At 32.1% G+C, this 18,165-nt stretch overlaps 1 protein-coding gene across 2 annotated transcripts in view; it reads right to left on the bottom strand.

Annotated features, from left to right (window-relative positions):
* LOC124364094 (trophoblast glycoprotein-like) overlaps window positions 1-18,165 on the bottom strand; it is a 276,854-nt gene that overhangs the window by 252,575 nt on the left and 6,114 nt on the right. The gene's annotated exons all lie outside the window — the stretch shown is intronic.

Here is an 18,165-nt window from a genome sequence, read left to right as displayed (position 1 = left end):
GAATAATTCCAAGCTTGTAGGCCAGTTTGGTATCGACATAACGTTCGGACAGACTGATAGAAGGACCGAACGTTTTAAATGTTTTCAGCAACTCGAATGATAGGCTTCGGTGACTGAGAAATGATCATTAACACAAGAAATTGAGAAGAAAATAATTACTTATAGTAAACCTACATAGCAATGAAATACACAGAGGAGATATAAATTTATATATCAAGTCCAATATCGAGATGTCGATAAAGCAGTTCAGTGAGGAGGCTATTGTTGGCTGTCGATCGACTCTGAGCCCTCCTCAATCGCTCACTGATCGCCCGAACTGTCAAGACCATAATTTATCTCAAACCGTTTTCTGGATGGTCCTATCGAATTGATGTGCTCTTTTCACCTCAAGGCTCAATTTTTTATTGATTAGAGAGGCAATTTAATATATCCATTTTCGTAGTTTGTGTCATGTTTGTACAATGCATGAGAATGTAATTTTAATTTTTGTATGGTTATGGAATGCTTTCATCGTCTTCTTTCGGACAGCTGAATACAACGTTTACAACAATAGATTGCCACACAACATCATCCTACCGCTCACCGATTACTAAAAAAGGTTTTATAAAAAGAAGGTCAGCGGCCTTAAGGCTATTATTGTTTTGTTAATGTGTTATGAAAATAAATTTCTGAAAAGCTCCAAATATCCAGACAGGACTTTATCTAAGACAATTTTTAAAATGTTTCCGAATGTAAGACAACGAGTATAATGTATCCGGATGACAAAAATGGACAAAATATCCGACGGATACAGACTAGCACATTGCTTGTTAAATTTTATGAACTAATCAATTTCGCTTTCGATTGACCACTGATTGATTGAGGAAATCATCGGAATGAAATGCGATGCTGGTCCAACGGAGTTATCGGGGAGCTTGTTTATGTCATCAGATTATCAATGACAGGTGATTGGAAGGACTATTGCCATATCATCGCTGTCATGACTAACGTATACCGGGAATCCAGTGATAGTTATCTTAATGGAATAATACTGATCTACAGATCATTGCTAACGATAAGATCACATTTATCTATAGAGCTTTTTAAGATCAAGTTGAAAGAAAACTTAATTAAGTTTTACCCCGTAAGACTGATGTTAAACATCAAAAACTTTTACGCCATTATTTTTGGTCGTAAAATCATGGTTTATATCTCATATTAAAGGTATATTTAACACACGACGAAACTTTTTTCTCGTTAAGTGTAACCGTTTTAGTATTCAAGCGATGAAGTAGAAAGAAGTTTATAAATGTTAAACCAAACCCCCGGCCCAGATATCAAAACGCGGAAATAGTTATTGGGTGCGTATTTATCATATCTTAACAATGAGACCTTATACCATAACATTATAACAAACAATGCAGTTCATATATATATATATATATATATATATATATATATATATATATATATATATATATATATATATTGAGGTTAACATCGTTCGCTTGGAACTGAAATACAGATGGGTGCCAGTGCAGCCGGCTCTTACAATCAAAGTAATTTTTCCACGATTACCAAACTATCATATGTGAGGAAAAACAGCTCATATGTGTTGGTGTGCTGAGTAACACACAGCACAACATCGTTTATTCCACATCGCGAATATATCGAGTGAGATTGTAACAAGGGTAACTGGGTACATCCGCTGATAAATGTATAACAAAACACGAACCATCTGTGGCAGATAACTATAGAGCGTAATACGTTGTACATGATGGCCAGCGCTTAGGCTTCATATTAAAGCACGTGACTTGAGTAAAAAGAGCAGCGAGCAGGCACTAAAGTGCCTTTGCATATTTAAACTCGGAGAATAGTCAGGCCGAAGCATATATGGATGAGCCGACACATGTTCCGACACGCACATTGCCAGTCTCGTCGCTTGCCTTTTATAGTACATATTTTATACAGATCTGGCTTTCATACAATATGATATGATGAAAGAGCTTGTGCAGTTGGCACGGAAATATATATAATTTACGTTAAATTTAGATATTTTAACGACTACTTTATGTTGTTGGAAATATGTTTCTCGTTACACTGAGTATATTATGCTGAACGCTTTTACCCACTTGGGCGTCAACACCTTGATTCCTGTTTGCAATTTGGATAATAATGTATTAGGAAAATGTTGTATCAAAGTAATAAAATGTATCTACTTAAACTACAAAATATTTAGATATAAGTAAGGACCATTGCATGATCTATTGACATATGTTCCTCCTGCATTCCAACCATATCATCATTACAGATGGCTGGTTGAAAATTTATTATCTTCCATTAATACATTTTTTAGTTTCGCTGTGGGGATGATTAAGGAGATGTTTAAAGATTTATCGTGGGATGGAACAACAAAACGCAATAAAATGTACATTATCTTAACTGTGGAACTTCATATGTCTAAGAAATCTGAGGCAAGAAAATAAAGAAAAACAATACAATGTAAAACCCAGTACATCAGCCGTAAATGTTATATTTATTCAACCTTATATTTATGTGTGAAAATAATAATTATACTGCAATTATGAAAAAATGCAATAAAGCTAATAAATTGATCCAGGCGTGTAACAAGATAACCAGAGATGAACAGAATACAGTAATTCGTCCAACCAACCATCTTGGGAACATGTGTTTTTATTGTTGAATTATTAAAAAAAGTTAACACATATTAGGTTATCAAACATTAGTTATATAATTTTGATCTGCCTATATAAATATTGTATACACAATTATTTTAAGGATCTTGCAAACATTAGTGTACTTGTAACGCAATTTAAAGTTCCCTAGCAAAAATTAAAATCGCTACAAGGTAGGAGTACGTAATACTACTTGCAACGTAACACGCTTCTCCAAGACTTATGGACATTTTCAAGTTTAGAACTTATTTCTTTATACAAAATGTACAGTGGATAGACAGACAGGCAGACAATCGTAGAGATAAGGAATATTTACTGTGCATTTCTCTGCAGACAAATTCACAGCCTACGGACTGATTCAATAACTCTCAACCAATCTATGGATATACATGTACCATAATCAAACTCGATATAACTTGCGGAAAAAATTATGCTACCTATGTTATTTGTCAGATATTAAACTGTCATATCATTGTACTCACTTTGCTTGCAAATTTATTTATTTTTCGATTTTCTAATTACAATCATAGTTACTCATATAATTAATGTTTAATGTTCGCTAACGCTTAGGTTAATCTCGTACAGTCAAGTTCACCATCATAAAACTCAAAGTTAAATATTTAAAAGTGAAGGTTTATGCAATATTTCGTCTTTAACTAAGGTTGTTTTCGTGATATTGTTGAGACAGACATAAATCAAATGTTTCTTGTCCCTCGAATGACAGGTTTCGCAGGCACTCATCAAGCAAGAAAATATATCCGGTGATATAACAAAAACAGACTACTAATTGCATTGCAATGTTGGAGGCAACACTACCTGGATACTTCACGTAAGAGGGGAGTTGGCTTGTGGATGACATTTTCTCAATAATAATTATTTAAAAATATATAACGGGATCAAAGTAGTTAGACAAAGATATTAATTTGTTGTGACTACTTAAAATTAATAAAAGTTTCAACAGTTAATTTGAAAAAAAAAACTGTTTTTCTTTGAGGTGGCCCTTAAAACATATTTTTATATTATATTCTCGTAAATAATTTCAAGTGCACAGACTTCTGATACGGTAGATACAGTTTTTTTGAACCCGTGATAAGTCAAGTGTGTGGTGCTCCCTCAAAGGCAATGCATGTCATGTGGAGATTACGGTCTTTAATTGCCTCTTGAAACTGTAAATAGCTATACGTAATATTCACTCAACGTGAACATTTATGGAGAATACTTGAATAGGATTTTAAAAAGTCCTATGTTCTTTGTTGAAAATAAACAGCGAGTTCAAATGGGTTAAACGGGAAAAAATACGAGTTTAGGCAAACAATTTACTTGATAAATGATCTTTTTAAAAAATTAATAAAACTAATTATTATAAAATTCAATTAAATCAGCTAAAGGAAATGAAATATTTAACATATACTGTACTATTAGTTTAACGAAAATTGTATATACAGAATCTGTCTTTTGCAATTTTCCTTCTAGGGCTTATAGAAATTTGTTGCATAACTTCAATTAATATAATCCATAGAGGCAAAAAAACCAAAACGATGACAGAGTTGTCTAAGACTTAAGACATAAACCTTCCGCAGGTTCAAAATCTTGTCCGTGACCATAGAACGTTGTATGAGTACCAAACAACTTGTATTGTACTGAATCTCCTTGTTCTCTATAAGATATAAGCTAGTGAGTGGTCAATGAGGACGGTCATAATAAATCATAAAGGGGGTTTGGGGGATTAGCCTGTCCTTAAGGATATAACAAAATCTAAAATGGTCTTTGAGATATCAATGAAATATAAATTCCACAGCAATGTTTTTGTTAACAAGAATTGACGAAAGGTATGCATAAACAGGTTCAACTTTGGTACATAATTGATCTTGTAAATATTTTGGCAAATGTCATAAATCATTAAATTCCAATATAACGGTTAAAAAGATTTAAAAAATTTTAAAATAGATCTAGATCTAGAATGGTAAAAGGTAACATACCATTTCTTAAACTTTTTCTAAAACTGTTTTTTCTAAATTGTTTGGTTCTCCACATGATGATTTGTATGTAAATTCAATTGAACATATTAAGATATAATTTCTTACAAAATTTACCTACTTTTCCAAACTGAGCCGGAAGGACTATTTATATGTGCAGGCTTTTAAAAATACAACGTAAAAACGTTAAAAAAGTGTAAATATTAATGAAGAAGGGTCCCGGAAGTCTCGAGGCTCAAGCTGCAGGCCTGATGCAATGTTTTCCAAGTTCATGTAATCCTCTATTACCTCCTTTGTCCCGCTAAATAGAGTCGCTTTTCACAACTTTGGAGTGCTTCCTTCGTGTTAACATTGGGAAAATCATTTTTTTTATATCAGAATTAAATCTGAACTATTTTGAGATAGTATTGGACAGCACAGCACATATTTAAAAGGTCTGCTTAAAAAACAATAACCGTTTATGGACGACGCCAAGATACACAGGGTGTCCCACAAGTAACCCGACAAACTTCTCAGGTAATTTCGTCTCATCAAAATATTGAAAAAAGTTCGTCTAAACATATGTCCAGGAAAGGTTTGTTAGCGAGACGGAAATAAAGCGAAACTGATGTTTTATGGCGTAAAGATAGTCGTTAAATTTACTTAATTTTATGTCAGATTAACTGAAAAATTTATTTATTTATTAATACAACATATGCCAGACCGATAACACTAACCATGTCTGATACATCATACAAATTATGCAAAATTCTGCTTTGAAAAACATTCTTTGTATACATTTGAAGTACATTAGCTTCATTAAATGGATAATAAACCCGCAACATTTATACCCGTATTTGAAACCCGTAGAAATAGGTTCATTCAAAATTTCAAGGCTATAACTCAATTTTTTCTTCAGATATCCAGCGGAAAATGAAGTAGAGTAAAAGAAAATGAGAGGGAACAAACTTTTTGTTAGACTCTTGAATAATATAAAATGTACGAAATTCTGGCTCAAACCGTTTGAAACACACCCTTGGCTAAAGCTCAGCCAAATTGAATGGAGGAAAATGCACTGTAACGAAACGCGATGTTGCCCATATATAGAACTAAATACTCATTCAACATTTTACAGAACCGGCAGAAACTTAATTCTTTTTTTAAGATATTCAACGGCCAGACAGATAAGAGAGACATTTGGCAGCTTTCTTAAAGATATTCTGCACTAACGCTTAGCCAATCATGATCTTTATAAATTAAACTTCATTAATGATATCTTACGTTATACCGTACACCAACAAAGAGCGTTTCGCTACAATTAAACCAGTATTTGTTATAACGATAATTCCTGTCGAGTTATCGTGTTACACGAGGACAATTAAGTGATGTAACATTCATTATTGTTATAAGACACATTATTAAACTATTCCTATTTCAAAAAACGAATAATCGAGTCATATTAATACATTTATTCTTCTGTATAAATCCACTGAAAAAATATAAATACAGGAAAATAAAATAATATGACATACAGCAAAAGCACATAAAACATATTTATCTTCAATAATATTTTTTCTGTTTGTTTTCAAAAACATCAAGCAATCCACTGAGACAATCAATAAAGTTGAGATAACAGCGAGCTACGGCAATGAGGCAAAAGGGAGCACAGATTTCCAGTAAGTGCTCAAATCTTTAACAGTGAAGGATATTGCATATTTATCTTCAATCATTTTATTTCTTTTTGTCTTATAAAACATCAAGCAATCCACTGAGACAATCAATAAAGTTGAGAAAACAGCGAGCTACGGCAATGAGACAAAGGGCAGAATAGATTTCCAGTGGGTGCTCAAATTATTACACAGTGGAGGATATTGCATATTTATCTTCAAGGATTTTATTTCTTTTTGTCTTCTAAAACATCAAGCAATCCACTGAGACAATCAATAAAGTTAAGAAAACGGTGAGCTACGGCAATGAGACAAAGGGAAGAATAGATTTCCAGTGGGTGCTCAAATCATTACACAGTGGAGGATATTGCGTATTTATCTTCAAGAATTTTATTTCTTTTTGTCTTCTAAAACATCAAACAATCCACTGAGACAATCAATAAAGTAGAGAAAACGGCGAGCTACGGCAATGAGACAAAGGGGAGAATAGATTTCCAAGTGGGTGCTCAAATTATTACACAGTGGAGGATATTGCGTATTTATCTTCAAGAATTTTATTTCTTTTTGTCTTCTAAAACATCAAGCAATCCACTGAGACAATCAATAAAGTAGAGAAAACGGCGAGCTACGGCAATGAGACAAAGGGGAGAATAGATTTCTAGTGGGTGCTCAAATTATTACACAGTGAATGATATTGCATATTTATCTTCAAGAATTTTATTTCTTTTTGTCTTCTAAAACATCAAGCAATCCACTGAGACAATCAATAAAGTAGAGAAAACGGCGAGCTACGCCAATGAGACAAAGGGGAGAATAGATTTCTAGTGGGTGCTCAAATTATTACACAGTGAAGGATATTGCATATTTATCTTCAAGAATTTTATTTCTTTTTGTCTTCTAAAACATCAAGCAATCCACTGAGACAATCAATAAAGTAGAGAAAACGGCGAGCTACGCCAATGAGACAAAGGGGAGAATAGATTTCTAGTGGGTGCTCAAATTATTACACAGTGGAGGATATTGCATATTTATCTTCAAGGATTTTATTTCTTTTTGTCTTCTAAAACATCAAACAATCCACTGAGACAATCAATAAAGTAGAGAAAACGGCGAGCTACGCCAATGAGACAAAGGGGAGAATAGATTTCTAGTGGGTGCTCAAATTATTACACAGTGAAGGATATTGCATATTTATCTTCAAGGATTTTATTTCTTTTTGTCTTCTAAAACATCAAACAATCCACTGAGACAATCAATAAAGTTGAGAAAACGGCGAGCTACGGCAATGAGACAAAGGGGAGAATAGATTTCCAGTCGGTGCTCAAATCATTACACAGTAGAGGATATTGTGGGGACATGACAGATGGCAGCACACTCGTTATCTGATTAGTGCATTTCACTTGTCCGACCGTCCGTGCGTGTGCGTCTGCATACAGTACTACTACTACTATAGGCAATATTTAAGTACTACTACTACTGTACGCACTATTTAAGTACTACTACTAATGTAGGCACTATTTAAGTACTACTACTACTGTACGCACTATTTAAGTACTACTACTACTGTACGCACTATTTATGTACTACTACTAATGTAGGCACTATTTAAGTACTACTACTACTGTACGCACTATTTAAGTACTACTACTACTGTACGCACTATTTAAGTACTACTACTACTGTACGCACTATTTATGTACTACTACTAATGTACGCACTATTTAAGTACTACTACTGATGTAGGCACTATTTCAGTTTTACACTCTCCATTTCCCTGTCAAACTCTTATTCATCCTAAGTGCTTTTGACGTCGAAATCAATTGATTGTCAGCCAACCAGTATCTCACTGAACAATGGAGACACATACATAAAATGTTGGTTCGAGGGATAAAGGAGACATCGTGTAGTATACATTGTAAATTAGATAATATTATTATGAAGGAGTTGGATCATGTGATTACGTTACAATGGCGGGTGACCGGATGGACTCTTTTGTCTTTCTAAATGTTACTGGAATGTGAAATAATGATAATTTATTAAACAATTATTAAGAAAGATGCTTAACCTTAATAGTCCTGATGAGAGAGTAACACACTCACGTGTAAATGCCGTATATATTAATGTATCCACTAGACGCCTACACTTAGACTGTTACAAAATAAACAAAAAGAAACTTATCCAATTATGTCAAGGATTTTCAAAGTAATGTACTTCAAACCAATGTAGCCTACATATTTAAGTCAAAATTGTAAACAAATAGACCTATAATAATATAAATTAAATTAAATAAACGATTGATTATTTATTATAATAATAAATTACCAATTAATTATTTGAACCTTACCATAGAACCCCCTTATTAAGAGGAGGGAATCCCTATTTGAGTTACCTCGTTTGAAACCTAGAAGCAAATTAATTAACTATTATAGAACTTTAAAAGCGTATCTAGTAAATTGTAGAATGATACATACATACATTATGAATGTTGATATTGAGGTACAATATGTGTATTGGCCTCGGGAAATAATGAAATAAAATGTATTTTTAAACCGGACATAATCTGTTTAATTCAGTATTTTTTCACTTTCAGGTAAGGTTTCCACTACACAAGTTGCTGTCAAGTTTACGCGGGAAGAACAAGAATATTTCAATGAAGGGGTGAGTGGAATTTTTAAAGAAAAGAAGTAAACTTTTCTTCGTAATTTAAGAGTAATTAGAAGGATCGTAATAATTTGACAAAGAGGTTTTCCTTTGAGGTGGCCCTTAAAACATGTTTTTGGATTGCACATCCTGTCTCAAGTGTCCAGACATCAGGCAGCGCGATTACTGTCTCTTTGAACCTGTGATAAGTCAAGTGTGTGGTGCACCCTCAAAGGCAATGAATGTCATGTGGAGGTTATAGTCTTTAATTGCCTCTTGAAACTGTAAATAGCTGTTGCTAATATTCACTATACGGGAACAGTAATAAAGAACTCTTGACTAGGGCGTTAAGAAGCCCTACGGTCCTTGATGAAAATGAAATATGCATTAAGACCAGATATACGTGAAAACGGTATACTCTTATGAAACCGTTTTATTTTATTGTTAGCTTTTTAAATATAAACCATTACGAGGAGTTTTAGAGTCCAAATATTATACCCCAGAAAGTATATCTTCTAAGTATATGTTATAATTAGTTTTTGTAATCCCAAATGTGAATGTATCAAACTATGATGAGAATGTTATATTTTTTGTAAACATATAACATTTATGGAATACAATATTGTCGAAGAATATCACATCATTAGTAAACCCATATTTTTTCAGACTGAGGAGGAAGGATTATAGAACGTTTATTTTGTATAGTAATGTAATAGGACATGATATTGCTGTGAAGTAGAGGTAAATGGAAGTCGCAATGAAGAACGGTCCGTGAGGTCCCCAGGCTGCCGCTGCAGGTCTGAAGCCATGTTTTCCAAGTCCTTGTAATCCTCAATTACCTACCTTTGTCCCGCTAAATTGGGTCGCTTTTCAGAACTTTGTTGTGCTTCCCTTCGCGTTAACTTTGAGAAAATCATTACTTTAAATAACTGTTTGGAGTTTGACTGATGGATAGCACGACTTAAGGTATCAATAAGTATGTAGATGTGACAGCACAATAAGTGTGTAGATGTGAAAGCTTAGTGCAACTACATGACAGGTCGCAAGGCTAATAACAAATAAATTTTATTATGAAAGGTTTTATTCCAAGATAAGATTATATTTACGTTCATGTTTATTGGATAAGAATAATTAAGTCTTCAACACAATTCACATAGTTTTGGTGATCGAATTTTGTGATAATGTAAGTAAAGCATACGAGCACAAGTTCACAAATTTTCTCAACATTTTCGTCCGTTCGAGAGGTTGATGGACGTCCAGAACGAGGTTTGTCTTCAATCGACATGTCACCATTTTTAAATCGAGCGAACCACTCGTAGACCTGAGTTTTCCCCATAGCATCATGTTTGTAAGCTGTATTCAACATTAAAATAGTTTCTGCAGCATTTTTACCAAGTAAAAAACAAAATTTCACAGCTGCACGTTGTTCACTTAAACTTGCCATGACAAAAAACGAAACAAGAACAAAACAGGGTTAGCGAAAACAGTCACTACGAACGAACAGAATGCACTAGGACAACGGAACTGGGGTCACTGAGCCTCGCAATGGGTTGCGCGACACACGCCTAGCGGCAGGAATGTGTACTACACGCTGCCGGCTGCCAGCAATACAATTCCGGTTACTTTTGGGTACCCCCTCGTATACATGACGACAACAATGGTCCAAAGTTTACATCACTACTAAGTGTGATAATGTAAGTGAAGCATATGACGACAACAATGTACTGTGCTTATATGTGTCCAAGGTTTACATCACTACTAAGTGTGATAATGTAAGTGAAGCATATATATGACGACAGCAATGTACTGTGCTTATATGTGTCCAAGGTTTACATCACTACTAAGTGTGATAATGTAAGTGAAGCATATATATGACGACAACAATGTACTGTGCTTATATGTGTCCAAGGTTTACATCACTACTAAGTGTGATAATGTAAGTGAAGCATATATATGACGACAACAATGTACTGTGCTTATATGTGTCCAAGGTTTACATCGCTACTAAGTGATAATGTAAGTAAAGCATATCTATAAACTAAAAAGTTGTTATCATCCTGAAGTCTTCGTTGTTAAATACATTTTTCGCATCTTAATAATAAATGTTATTTGTATACTTTGTACAGTCAGATTATTTAAAGTTTTTTAATACTTTAAAGAAAACCCTACATATTTGTATTTTATATTTTCATAAAATATATTACGTATGTCTAAAGAATAAACCATTAAAGTGAACAAAACATTTTTAATTAGTTTTCAGTTAACTAATAAACATATCTTGAATATAAGCACGAAGGTTAAATATTATTTTTAAGTTGTTTATTAACTGGTGACTTTAGCGCCAACAATAACAAAGTTAGGGGCTTTTTTATGTTAAAAAACTGCTATAGTCATCACTGTTCACATTATGTCACTTCATCATATAAAAGTTAGGAAATTGTAAACAGGTTACAAAAAATACATTACAAAGTTATCATCTAAGTAAAAAAGAGGTTATTTAGAAAATATTAACGAAATACTTCATATCGTATTGAGTTAATGAATTACTTGTACAGTAAAACTACAGAAGAATGGTATAAGATAAATAGTTAAGCATAAGGCTTTAAAATAACAACGTTCTTCAAAAATATTTGTCTCCAAGATACCAAGCAAGGCACTAAGAAAATCAATAAAGTTATGAAAACAACGTGTATACACGGAGAGAAAGGGAATAATGGATTAACAGTGAGTGCAAGCGTAACCCAATCATCACCGAGTGAACACTTCAGTGTGGACGCTACAGATGGCAGCACACTCGTTATCTGATTGGTGCATTTCACTTGTCGGTACGGTCCATACGTATACATATGCCAACTACTTTTGTACGCAAAATCTGAATTTTTCATATTTTACTCTCTGAGGTTCTATATAAAACTCTCTATGATCGGTTCTATAAGTGGGAACCAGGCATTGTATAGATAATTGGTATCCTGACAATTTACTGACATCCGAACTAATACTGAAGACAATTCTAACGCAATAAATCTTTCCCTTGTTTAGAAATGTTTAGAATATTCGAAAATTAAATTTCAAAACAATGAACAAAATACAGCTAAAACATTTTTTAACTATGCAGTTTTTTTACGTTTGTCAGCTGACCAAAAAATGTAATTCAAAACAATTAATTTAATATCATTATATCACATCAATGTTTTAACCAGTAAAAAATAAAACTTAATATGCAATAATGGAATAATGGATCAATTAAGCATATTTTAACTATCTACAAGTGTGAGATTTTGAATTGTCTAATACATAGAAATATCCACAGTGGAAAGTACATATAAATTTTGTCAGTCGAATTTTGGTGACGAGAAAGATATGAATCAAACTTGAACTGTCGTTTATTAACATAAAGATCTCTTTAATTTATAATACGTAATTTGCCGTACAGATTTAACATATATTATATTTTGTGTAGTATGTGACTTAAGAATGGCATGAGTGCAATTTGCTAAGGCGTATTTTTATAGATATTACCTAGATTTTCAATAAATAATATAAATTGACACCATAAATTCTCATTATTATAATTTACTTTTTACATTTCATTTTCTGCGAAGTAAAAATTAAAACAAGCAACGTTGAAGCGGTTTGTCTCAAGTTGCAACGAGAGATTTATTTGTAAAAACCATTTATATTTTTCATAACATTGGTAGAATGCTATTACTCTAACTAGATAAACATAAACTATAGAGGTTTTAAGTCTAGAGATCTCAAAGTTAATTCTTTGTTTGAAGTATCTTTAACGAAGGAATGATTGTAAAGACAACCGGAAATTTGCCATAGTTCAGTGACAGAATAAAATCAATAAAAGAACGTTTCGAGATCTGCAATCTGATCTCTTCTTCAGGTATATGACTGATTGACACTTAGTGGACAGTTGTGACACGCCTAAGTCAGGAACCTCGACAGCTATGTAGTGTGTCAGTTCCATACATATTAACTAAAACATGCACGTATTAAGACACGTTCTGCTACTGATTGTATTGTATCTCTAAACAATGGAACAAAATCCTGTCTCCTTTACTCACAATTCAATCGAAACATAAAAAAAATATTACGGTTCTCGCTTCCTGTGTATATTATTACACTATTCAGTACCGAGTACAATTGTTTTATTCCATCATCAACTTGAGGTTTTGTAACTATCTAATATAAGAGATAACACTTATTCAATGGAGTACAATATTTTGTAAACAGCACTTTAATGAAATGGATTTCTGTCAGTGAAATTGACTATTACTTGAAACAACTACCCTTAGCCGTACTGCCACATCCATTCAGTTTTGTATAAACATTAATGTATTGGTCGTTAAATATAATTTTGTTAACATATAAATTTATTAGTCTGCATAATCATTTATTTTTAAAAGAATATAAAAATTATTTATTGTAGATCTCACTTTTTCACACCATGATGGCTACTGACTGTGTTTTATTAATTCAGTGAAATTCTAAAGGAAAGTTAAAAAGACAACATATGGTTAGAGCTTATGGGATATGAACATATTTTTACATTTCTTAATAAAAAGTAGTTGTAAACATCGTATTTATCCAGAAATGGAGTCTTTCTGTTCAGAGTATACTTGAAGAAAAAACTTGAGTACATTGAATAATTTCAGGCTTTGATTTACTTCGGATGATAAAGACGTATATAATGCCCACAAACAGGAACAGAATTCAAATAAAGACACTTTAAAGAAAGAAACACTTTAAATGCATTTCCTAACCAAACGACATTAACTAACTCTATGGAAAGCCGATAGCGAGTTTAATACTCTGTCTAATATACTTCCGGAGCTGCTTACTAGACCCTGAAAGCGCCTCAGCTGCCGAGTCTGTGAATGTCACCGGATACCTGACGGCTGGGCCACACTCGCTGGGCAGGAGAAGCTGCGAGGTAGGGTTTCGCGGTCATGGAGTCGGAGCTGAAACTTCACGGTTCGGAGTTCTCCTACAGTACTTACATATAACGCTATACATGCACTTCATGCTGTATCTGGTTTACAAAAAACTACGCTGAGAGAGTAAGTATAAAATTGACTAAAAATACTTATATTGTTAAAAGATATCCTAACTTTTTATTATTACGATTTTTCACGAACCTGGGATGCAAGAAAGCCATATTAAACCGGAAGTATTTTAAAATAAGGAAAACCATTTATTACTTTTTTGTATTATTTCTATAACGTACTGCGGGAATAAGAAGGCTATTCCTGGTTTACCGAGGGGCATAAGACTCAACACAAGTTTGTATGTAATGTTTTATTATGACGAAAAGGAAATATATATATATATATATATATATATATATATATATATCTTATATATTTCTTTTCATCATGATAAAACATTTTAGTGTCATAATTGTTATCGTGTTCGAGATAAATCCAGTAAAAAACCTTAGTGATATATTTGTTGTATCCTTAATAATGATACATAACAGTCTTGTCATACTTTTAGTTATAACTAATTCTGTCAGTGAGTAGGCATTGAAAAATATAAATTTCGAAAAAGTTTTTTCTTCGAAAACGATTTATTACAAGTGTCTTTGTAAAACGTTCTTGCAGATAAAATATGTTGATTGAAAACGAAAGACAGTTTACTTTTGAGCTAAGAATTTTTAATTGTCCAATTAAAAAAAACAGTCTCCTCAGAGATAAACATTGGCCATTTTAAATAAAACGATTTTGCCAATTATTTATGTAATGCAATAGCAAATCAGACTTTGACAGAACATTTGAGCTTTTCAAACTGAAATTGGTAATCTGAGAATTTACTGAATTCATGGAATGAAGACTGGTTTTCCGAGACCACGTTCAGCAAATACTGATCCTGCTCCCCTTTTAAATAACCTATATTCTAAACAACATAAGATAAACATAAGATGTTATATGTCTAAAATTTTTTGAAATTTTAATTATATTTTAAAATTACATACACCTGTGTCAAATATCCATATTACAGATCCTTTATGTTGCGTTTCATGACAATAAAAAGAGGGGAAATTATTATGGAACTGAAAATATTTTATTGTTTATTATTACAAATTGCTATCAAAATGACGTGTACAAATTGTGTGTGTGTGTGTGTGTGTGTGTGTGTGTGTGTGTGTGTGTGTGTTTACACTATATTATTAATGCAAATAAATCCGTGTTTTATTTGTATATATATATATATATATATATATATATATATATATATATATATAAAATCTATTTTAGCTTCATACGCTACAGATAGTTTTTTAGATGCAGAGATAACTAAGTAAGTCAGGAAATTGCATTAGACAAACACAGATAGAGATACAAATTTAACGTTCGAGGCAGCTATTTTTTAGACAAAGACAGCCAACATTTTAAATAGGCTACTATGTGTTGTGAATATATAAACAGACAAACATACATTGAAATGAAATGAAAAATGTCTTTATTTACAGAGGCGAAGTTATTGACAAGGGCGACTTGTACACGACAGTTAACCTATAGGTGAGGCACAATTAAACAAATCAATTAATTTGAAGAATATAACAAATATTATTATTGTACTCGCTAAATAAATAACATTCCTAAATATTAATAGATTTTGGTTGGTATTAAACGTCTAGGCAATACATATTTTCTTATATTAGTTTTTTAAGAGCTTAGTTTACTTTCTGTACTGATTATCACAGTTTCTAATGATTAACCACTTAAGTTTGAGAGTGATATTCTTGGACCTGAAGAACCTTATCCAGTTAAACATCTTGATTTCCAACTTTTATGTTTTATCCTTTAACAGATTATTTAACCATACGGATAGTTTATATGGGTGGTAAACCTAACGATATTTAAAGTTTATATACATTCATCAGCACTTGACGATATAATGTTTTATCCTTTAACAGATTATTTAACCATACGGATAGTTTATATGGGTGGTAAACCTAAAGTTTATATACATTCATCCAGCACTTGACGATGTTATGTTAATATACATACGGATAGTTTATCAGGTGTAAAACTAACGATATTTAAAGTTTATATAGGTGGGAAACCCTAACGAAATTTAAAGTTTATATACAGTCATCAGCACTTGACGATATCATGTTTTATCCTTTAACAGATTATTTAACCATACGGATAGTTTTTATGGGTGGTAAACCTAACGATATATTTAGTTACATTCATCAGCACTTGACGATATCATGTTTTATCCTTTAACAGATGATTTAACCATATGGATAGTTTATATGGGTGGTAAAACCTAACGATATTTAAAGTTTATATACATTCATCAGCACTTGACGATATAATGTTTTATCCTTTAACAGATTATTTAACCATACGGATAGTTTATATGGGTGGTAAACCTAACGATATTTAAAGTTTTATATACATTCATCAGCACTTGACGATATCATGTTTTTATCCTTTTAACAGATTATTTAACCCTACGGATAGTTTATATGGGTGGTAAACCTAACGATATTTAAAAGTTTATATACATTCATTCAGCACTTGACGATATCATGTTTTATCCTTTAACAGATTATTTAACCATACGGATAGTTTATATAGGTGGTAAACCTAACGATATTTAAAGTTTATATACATTCATCAGCACTTGACGATATCATGTTTTATCCTTTAACAGATTATTTAACCATACAGATAGTTTATATGGGTGGTAAACCTAACGATATTTAAAGTTTATATACATTCATCAGCACTTGACGATATCATGTTTTATCCTTTAACAGATTTATTTAACCATACGGAAAGTTTATTATAGGGTGGTAAACCTAACGATATTTAAAGTTTTTATATACATTCATCAGCACTTGACGATATCATGTTTTATCCTTTAACAGATTATTTAACCATACGGATAGTTTATATGGGTGGTAAACCTAACGATATTTAAAGTTTATTATACATTCATCTGCACTTGACGATATCATGTTTTATCCTTTAACAGATTATTTAACCATACGGATAGTTTATATGGGTGGTAAACCTAACGATATTTAAAGTTTATATACATTCATCAGCACTTGACGATATCATGTTTTATCCTTTAACAGATTATTTAACCATACGGATAGTTTATATGGGTGGTAAACCTAACTATATTTAAAGTTTATATACATTCATCAGCACTTGACGATATATGTTTTATCCTTTAACAGATTATTTAACCATACGGATAGTTTATATGGGTGGTAAACCTAACGATATTTAAAGTTTATATACATTCATCAGCAATTGACGATATCATGTTTTATCCTGTAACAGATTATTTAACCATACGGATAGTTTATATGGGTGGTAAACCTAACGATATTTAGAGTTTATCTACATTCATCAGCACTTGACGATATCATGTTTTATCCTTTAACAGATTATTTAACCATACGGATAGTTTATATGGGTGGTAAACCTAACGATATTTTTAAAGTTTATATACATTCATCAGCATTTGACGATATCATGTTTTATCCTTTCACAGATTATTTAACCATACGGATAGTTTATATGGGTGGTAAAACCTAACGATATTTAAAGTTTATATACATTCATCAGCACTTGACGATATCATGTTTTATCCTTTAACAGATTATTTAACCATTACGGATAGTTTATATGGGTGGTAAACTAAACGATATTTAAAGTTTATTATACATTCATCAGCATTTGACGATATCATGTTTTATCCTTTAACAGATTATTTAACCATACGGATAGTTTTATTATGGGTGGTAAACCTAACGATATTTAAAGTTTATATACATTCATCAGCACTTGACGATATCATGTTTTATCCTTTAACAGATTATTTAACCATACGGATAGTTTATATGGGTGGTAAACCTAACGATATTTAAAGTTTATATACATTCAATCAGCATTTGACGATTATCATGTTTTATCCTTTAACAGATTATTTAACCATTACGGATAGTTTATATAGGTGGTAAACCTAACGATATTTAAAGTTTATATACATTCATCAGCACTTGACGATATCATGTTTTATCCTTTAACAGATTATTTAACCATACGGATAGTTTATATGGGTGGTAAACCTAACGATATTTAAAGTTTATATACATTCATCAGCACTTGACGATATCATGTTTTTATCCTTTAACAGATTATTTAACCATATGGATAGTTTGTATATGGGTGGTAAACCTAACGATAT

This window comes from Homalodisca vitripennis, chromosome 6 (assembly GCF_021130785.1).
Source record: "Homalodisca vitripennis isolate AUS2020 chromosome 6, UT_GWSS_2.1, whole genome shotgun sequence".
Lineage (NCBI taxonomy): Eukaryota > Metazoa > Arthropoda > Insecta > Hemiptera > Cicadellidae > Homalodisca > Homalodisca vitripennis.
The sequence above is the reverse complement of the archived record's forward strand: the minus strand, read 5'-3'. Positions and strand labels throughout refer to the sequence as shown.